At 41.7% G+C, this 7,421-nt stretch overlaps 1 non-coding gene across 1 annotated transcript; it reads right to left on the bottom strand.

Annotated features, from left to right (window-relative positions):
- Nucleotides 1-6,897: 6,897 nt before the first annotated feature.
- LOC118485214 lies at nucleotides 6,898-7,004 on the bottom strand. The gene has a single exon (XR_004875519.1). It is a non-coding gene; the product is annotated as a small nucleolar RNA R71 (small nucleolar RNA).
- Nucleotides 7,005-7,421: the final 417 nt, after the last annotated feature.

Raw genomic sequence — 7,421 nt, 5'->3', positions numbered from 1 at the left:
CGTGTGTTAGTATAACCTTTGATTATTTTCGCACTTTTGCACTTGTTTAAGAGATTATCTTAGTTATTGCAGTAGGCCCCTCTTTTGAAGGCGACGTTACCCTCAACCCAGTAGTTTGAGTCAGCAAGGATACAATCCTAAAGGGTCGGATTATTGAAAGATAATGAATTAAGTTATTAATGCAAATCGTGGTAGGCCCCGCTTTCGGCGGTGACGTTACCCTCGGCTAAGTAGTCTGAGCCAGCAGGGATACAGTCCTAAATAGCCGGGTTATAGTATTAATAGTAGTTAACTTATGAGGGGGTCAAAGAGTTTGGATCCCCGCCATCCAATACCTATGGGCATTGAAGGAGATCCTACTAAAATTGACCTAGGTCCCAAGCAGGACCTCTAAACGCTGAACAAGGGCAAGACCCTTACCAAACCGTTCCCTTAACCCCCGACCAGGTAGCCAACATACCTCCATATAGACCGTGGAGATATGAATGGTGAAAATCTTTTATTTTATATAGACAGTAAAATAACGCCAAGACACCACGGACAAACGATAAGGAAAGATCACCTTCAACATAAGTAACTAGTTATTAAAGTCATTAATACAAAACCAAATAAAAAGTGCAAAAGATTAAAAATAAAAAGTATTATACTAAACACCTGTCTTCACCAAGTGATGTAAGAGACTTAGGCAAACATGGCCTTGATTGTCAAGAACTCTTACGATCAGTCTTGGATCCCGAGACGACTCACACACTCTACGATGGACAATGGATGATGGTGGTGGATGATGGTGTTATGGTGGTGGTGGGTGGTGGATGAAGTGTGAGAGAGGTGGTGTGCCAAGGGATGAGATGGAATGAAACCAAGCACCCCTATTTATAGGCTGAACAGAAGGCTGGGCACGGCCCCGTGTCCGCTGGACACGCCCCCGTGCCCGTCTGACACTCTCTCTCTTCATTAATTGTAATTCGCAATTACAATTAATGCGCCTGCTGTACTTTCACCACGCCCCCGTGCCCGCTGGACACGGCCCCGTGGTGGGCAATGGAAGCTTCTACTAGTTTGTCTTTTCTGCTGCTTCTTGGGCACGGCCCCGTGTTCGCTGGACACGGGGCGTGTTCAGTCTTCTGCTTTCTCTTCTTTGCCTTGGGGGTGCCGTTGAGGGTCCGGGCAGTCTACTTTTATTCCTTTTCTTGTATTTATGCTAGAATTAGTTGTCTTTTTGCTTCTTTTGTGATTTTGAGCTCATTTCATCCTGAAAATACAAAAGAAAGACAAAAACACTCTTTTTCCAACATTAGTACTTAAAAAGGGTTAGTTTTATGCCTTAATTGATGTGATTTATATGTTGCATTTTACACACATCAAATACCCCCACACTTGAACTTTTGCTTGTCCTCAAGCAAAACTCTTTAAATGTGGCTTACACTCCCAAATGGAATAGGTAGAAGAGAAAGTTTTTAGCTTGTCCTAGAGTGTCGGGAATCCAAGGTCTTTGTAAGTTTTATTTTTATTTATTTACAATCCTATTCGTTATGATTTATTTTGAACGTTTCATAAGATAAATTACTTATTTGGGCATAGCATGCCTTATTAAAATTCCATTTATATACAAGTTCACATACCTCGCGGGAGATCACTCAACACTCGGCCGAAGGTGTAATTTTTTTAGTGAATCACTCGTGAGCGGCATGGAACTTACGCCTTCCATAGGCTTGCCAAGCAATCAATCCTCCTCCTTTTTAACTTTTTACCTTTGTAAATATCAAGAGGACTTTTGGGTGAAGGGTTAGGTTTGGGTTAAAGGTGGTTGGTTGGGTTAGTTAGAAAAAGGGCGAAAATCGTAAAAAGCGTCGGTTTCCGTGACATACCTTGTTTTTTTAGTGACTTTTTTATTTTGAAGTATTTCTCCAAACAAGCTTTTATATAGCTTTTGTTTGTTTTTGACTTCATCATCGTTTTTTTTTCGTCACATAAAAAGGCGAGTTTACGAAAAACCGAGCTTGTTACTAAAATAAAGGGTGAAAAATAAAAAGGGTTTTTTGGTGGGTAAAAAGGGTTTTGGGGTAATGAAATGAAAGGTTTAGGCTCAAAGGGGCTAACTAGGGGGATTTTGGGTAGGTGGTAAAGAAATGAAAAATAATGGTTTAGAAAGAAAAATATGGTTAGTCCTAATGCCTCCATCACTTACTTACTTGGGTTTAAGTTGGTAAGGACCGGGAATGTATCGTCGTGGCAAGTTCTAGAGTTGTAAGAACCAAGCGGCTATTCACACAAGAAACGAAAAATGAGCATTAAAGATGTATATTTTTATGCTCAATAAAGGCTCAAAACTCACTTTTGTGGGAATGGGTTTTTAATGTGATCAAGTATATATAATCGAATTTTTAACTAGACTTGTTATGCCGTTTCGTAATTTTCTTATGTTGGTTCTTTGTTATCACGACGCTATCGGTTGTAAACTTGTAAAAATATAACCTTTTTAGAACTTGTTATTCCCAAATTAAACTAACACAAGTAAATAAAAAAAACGAAAAAGTTTTTGAAAAAAAATTTGGGGTGTTTAGCGGTTCCAATAGAGTTTTGTGTAAGGCTTGTATTTAGGATTTGCAAAATTCAAGGTTTTAGCATCCCCCCACACTTAAATTACACATTGTCCTCAATGTGTCCAAAAATAAGGTTTTCGGTTGATTAGAATGTGTAAAAGTGGGTTAAAAAGCAAAGATTTATGTTACTGGCATCCTGGACACGGCCCCGTGGTGACCGGGCACGGCCCCGTGGTCAGGTGCCAGTAACAAAAATTAAAGAATTAAAACAGAAGCCTGGACACGGGGCGTGTCCGCTGAACACGGCCCGTGTCCAGTTACCTGAACTGGGTGTTTTTCTGCAGGTGGCTCAGCACGGGGTCGTGTTGGTTGGGCACGGCCCGTGTTGAGCCTTCTGTGATGGAGATTTGTGTCGGGTTGCTCTGTTCTTCGTGCATGTGTCCATTTTTCTCGTTCCCTTTTTCATCCATTACCACCACGAGTGTGTTTTATTCATAAAACAACCATCAATCTTAGAAACCATCATATCTTTGCAAACATAGAGAGATATTACATAAAGTTAGCCAAATAACTAGGAGATACATGAGGTTATCATAAAGGTTCTACTTATTTAGGAAAATTTCGGGAATAGCTTCCTGATGTAGTAACACTTTCTAGCCGACGGCTCCTCGGTTGTCGTTCAAAGCCATTCTTCTATCTCCCTTGGGAGGTAGAAGGTGGCTTCATTCTCTTCAGTGTCTTGAGGAGGAACGCTCACCGGGACTCCTTGCACCACCCTTGGTTGAGGCATTTGGTGCATGGTGTGCCATTCGGCCGGAATGATGACCTCGGGTACTACATTCCACGCTCTTTGGGTTATTACTGGAACCAAAGGCGGGGAAGCGAGAAGGTTTAACCTCTGGTGCAGGAGGTTTACTTCTCGTAGACAGCCCTCCAACCCTACCGTCAGATGATTAATACGGTCCACTAATGCTTCTTCTACTCCCGTCATTTCGTCTATTGCTTCCCTCAAAGCGTAAACGTAGTTTACTAGGGAATCTTCTGCCGTGGACGACCTTCTTCCATTTCGGTTATTTCTCGAAGATGATCCGCTATTCCTGCTGGCCATTTTCTGTGAAAGAAACCGAAGATAACTAAACTTTTGCAGAACAGTACCTCGAACACGGCCCCGTGCTCAGTGAGCACGGCCCCGTGTTCAGCTGTCTGCAGGATTTTTGTCTAACGATTCTTGGGTTTTAAATTATTTTAACATTCTTTTACCGTGTTCTAAGCTTAGATAATTTAAAACAAAGTTATAGAACTAACTTTAAACAAGAATCCGCAGCCAAAAATCCTACAAATCTTTTCTGCTGCTTCTTGGGCACGGCCCCGTGTTCGCTGGACACGGGGCGTGTTCAGTCTTCTGCTTTCTCTTCTTTGCCTTGGGGGGTGCCGTTGAGGGTCCGGGCAGTCTACTTTTATTCCTTTTCTTGTATTTATGCTAGAATTAGTTGTCTTTTTGCTTCTTTTGTGATTTTGAGCTCATTTCATCCTGAAAATACAAAAGAAAGACAAAAACACTCTTTTTCCAACATTAGTACTTAAAAAGGGTTAGTTTTATGCCTTAATTGATGTGATTTATATGTTGCATTTTACACACATCACCAACCAAGACTCCCACACACTTTATCGTAAGATCTTGATCGTCCTATAAAGATTTGGTGACGTACAATATCTTTTTAAACAATTCCCCCACCTGTTTAAGGACTTCTGGCTCGAGGAGGTGCAAAGGAATACCATGCACTATTGATGTGCACAAAATGCAACATATAAATTACATCAACTGTGGCTTAAAACTAACCCTTTTTTAGTACTAATGTTGGAAAAAGTGTGCTTTTGTCTTCCTTTTGTATTTTCAGGATTAAATGAGCTCAAAATAACAAAAGAAGCAAAAAGACAGCAAAATCTAACATAAATACAAGAAAGGGAACAAAACTGATATGCCCAACCCCCCCCCCCCGACAGCATCTTCCCAAGCAAAACAAAGAAGACTGAAGACTGAACACGCCCCGTGCTCAGTGCCCAAGTGCCAGCAGAAAAGACAAACTCATAGAAGCTTCTGTTGCCCACCACGGGGCCGTGCCCAGCGGACACGGGGGCGTGGTCAACTTCCTGCGGGTGCATTTATTGTAATTGCGAATTACAATTAATGAAGAGAGAGAGTTAGATGGACATGGGGCCGTGCCCAGCAGACACGGGGCCGTGCCCGAGCTTCTGTTCAGCCTATAAATAGGAGTGTTTGGAGCTCTTGCAACTCATCCCTTGGCACACCACCTCTCTCACACTTCACCCACCACCCACCACCACCATAACACCATCATCCACCACCATCATCCATTATCCATCATAGAGTGTGTGAGTCATCTCGGGATCCAAGATTGATCGTAAGAGTTCTTGACAATCAAAGGCCATGTTTGCCTAAGTCTCTTACATCACTTGGTGAAGACAAGTGTTTAGTGTAATACTTTTTATTTTTAATCTTTTGCACTTTTTAATTGGTTTTGTATTAATGACTTTAATTACTAGTTTCTTATGTTGAAGGTGATTCTTCCTTATCGTTTGTCCGTGGTGTCTTGGCAGTATTTTACTGTCTATATAAAATAAAAGATTTTCACCATTCATATCTCCACGGTCTATATGGAGGTATGTTGGCTACCTGGTCGGGGGTTAAGGGAACGGTTTGGTAAGAGTCTTGCCATTGTTCAGTGTATAGATCCTGCAAAGGACCTTGGTCAAATTTAGTAGGACATCCTTCAATACCCAAAGGTATTGGATGGCGGGGGTCCAAACTCTTTGATCCCCTCATAAGTTAAACTACTATTAAAACTTTAACCCGGCTACTTAGGACTGTATCCCTGCTGACTCAGACTACTTAGCCGAGGGTAACGTCGCCTTCAAAAGAGGGGCCTACCACATTATGCATTAATAACTTAATTAATTATCTTTCAATAATCCGAACCTTTAGGATTGTATCCTTGCTGACTCAAACTACTGGGTTGAGGGTAACGTCGCCTTCAAAAGAGGGGCCTACTACAATAACTAAGATAATCTCTTAAACAAGTGCAAAAGTGCGAAAATAATCAAAGGTTACACTACACACGAGTCGGATCCAAGTGATTCATCTTGTCTATCTGTTTTTACTGTTATTTTTATTTTTCAGCATTTTAGTTAGTTTTATTTTCTTAGTTTAAAACCTTTTTCTAACATTTTGATTTGATTAGACGTTGAGGATAAACTGGTACTAAAAGCTCTTGTGTCCTTGGACGACCTCGGTATCTTACCAACACTATACTACGTCCACGATGGGTGCACTTGCCCATATGTGTGTTTAGTGTTAATAAATATCGTATTTTATAAATTTAAAACTTGGCTAAAAAGTGTAAAAAGGGCTTAAAATATGTACCTAAAACATAAACACACTAACACGCATCAAGTTTCTGGGCGCCGTTGCCGGGGACACAAGGATTTTAAGAAAGTTAGGAATCAACGGCCTAATCATTTTTTTTTCTATTTTCTTTTTATTTTTAGGATTTTCTTAATTTTTCAACTTTTGCAGAACTCAGCACGGGCCGTGCCCAGCAGTGTCACTGGCAGTTTTTTATATTCCGAGTTACAGAGGGCTGAGCACGGGGCCGTGTCGGTGCAACACGGGGCCGTGTCCAACTTTCCAGTAACATGGATCCGGAAAACAATCGTTGTATCTCCCACCACGGGCCGTGTTCAGTGAGCACGGGGCCGTGGTGAACTTTCTGACCAACATTCTTTTCTGTTTTTATTGCAGGATTTGGAACCAGACGCCACATCTGAACCTTCTACGTAGTGTATGAGCTCCAGTTCCAATAAAGACATAAAAGAACCTCTAGAAGAACCCGAACGCTTTCTCAGAAAAAGACTTAAAGCTAAAAACCAAGAGAAGGTTTCGGGGGACCCACTTCCAATGGCGGACCAACGTACCCTCATGGATTACCTACGACCCACCGTAGGTAATCTCGGCGCCGCTATCAATGCACCGAATGTCGAAGCCAACAACTTCGAACTTCGGCCACATTTGATACAAATGCTTCCAAACTCCGCAACCTTTCATGGGCTTGCGGACGAGGATCCCCATCTACATATTACTAATTTGTTAGAAATATGTGATACCTTTCGGATCAATGGAGCATCAAATGACGCCATCCGCCTCCGAATGTTTCCATTTTCATTAAAAGACCGAGCAAAAGCTTGGCTCAACGCCCTCCCAGTTGGTTCGGTAAACACCTGGGATGAACTAGCCCAAAAATTTCTATATAAGTATTTCCCTCCCGCTAAAACGGCTAAATTAATGACTGAAATTAATACATATTCACAAGAGGACGGGGAATCCTTATATGAAACTTGGGAAAGGTTCAAGGAGCTATTGCGCAAGTGTCCCCATCACGGTCTTGCGGTATAGAAACAAGTGTCCACTTTCTATAATGGGTTGTAGCCACACACGAGACAAACACTTGACTCTAACTCCGGGGGACTTTTAGGTAATCGCCGCCCACATGAAATATACAATCAAATCGAGAAAATTGCTCAAACCAATTTTCAGTGGCACACTCCCCGAGGCAATAAATCTATTGCCCCGGGCGCCCATAAGGTTGATGAAAGCACTTCTTTACAAGCACAAATCGAGGCCCTTTCTTCAAAAATTAAAAGGTTAGAAATGACAAAAACCGTCTCGGTAATGGCTTGCGAAGGGTGTGGTGGGCCACATGAAAATTGGAGTTGTATGAAAGAAACAGATGATCAAACAGAGTCGGTAAACTACATTGATAATAGATCTAGGCCGTCGGGTCCCCCAACGGGTACCTACAA

Source organism: Helianthus annuus, chromosome 12 (genome assembly GCF_002127325.2).
Source record: "Helianthus annuus cultivar XRQ/B chromosome 12, HanXRQr2.0-SUNRISE, whole genome shotgun sequence".
Classification (NCBI taxonomy): domain Eukaryota; kingdom Viridiplantae; phylum Streptophyta; class Magnoliopsida; order Asterales; family Asteraceae; genus Helianthus; species Helianthus annuus.
The sequence above is the reverse complement of the archived record's forward strand: the minus strand, read 5'-3'. Positions and strand labels throughout refer to the sequence as shown.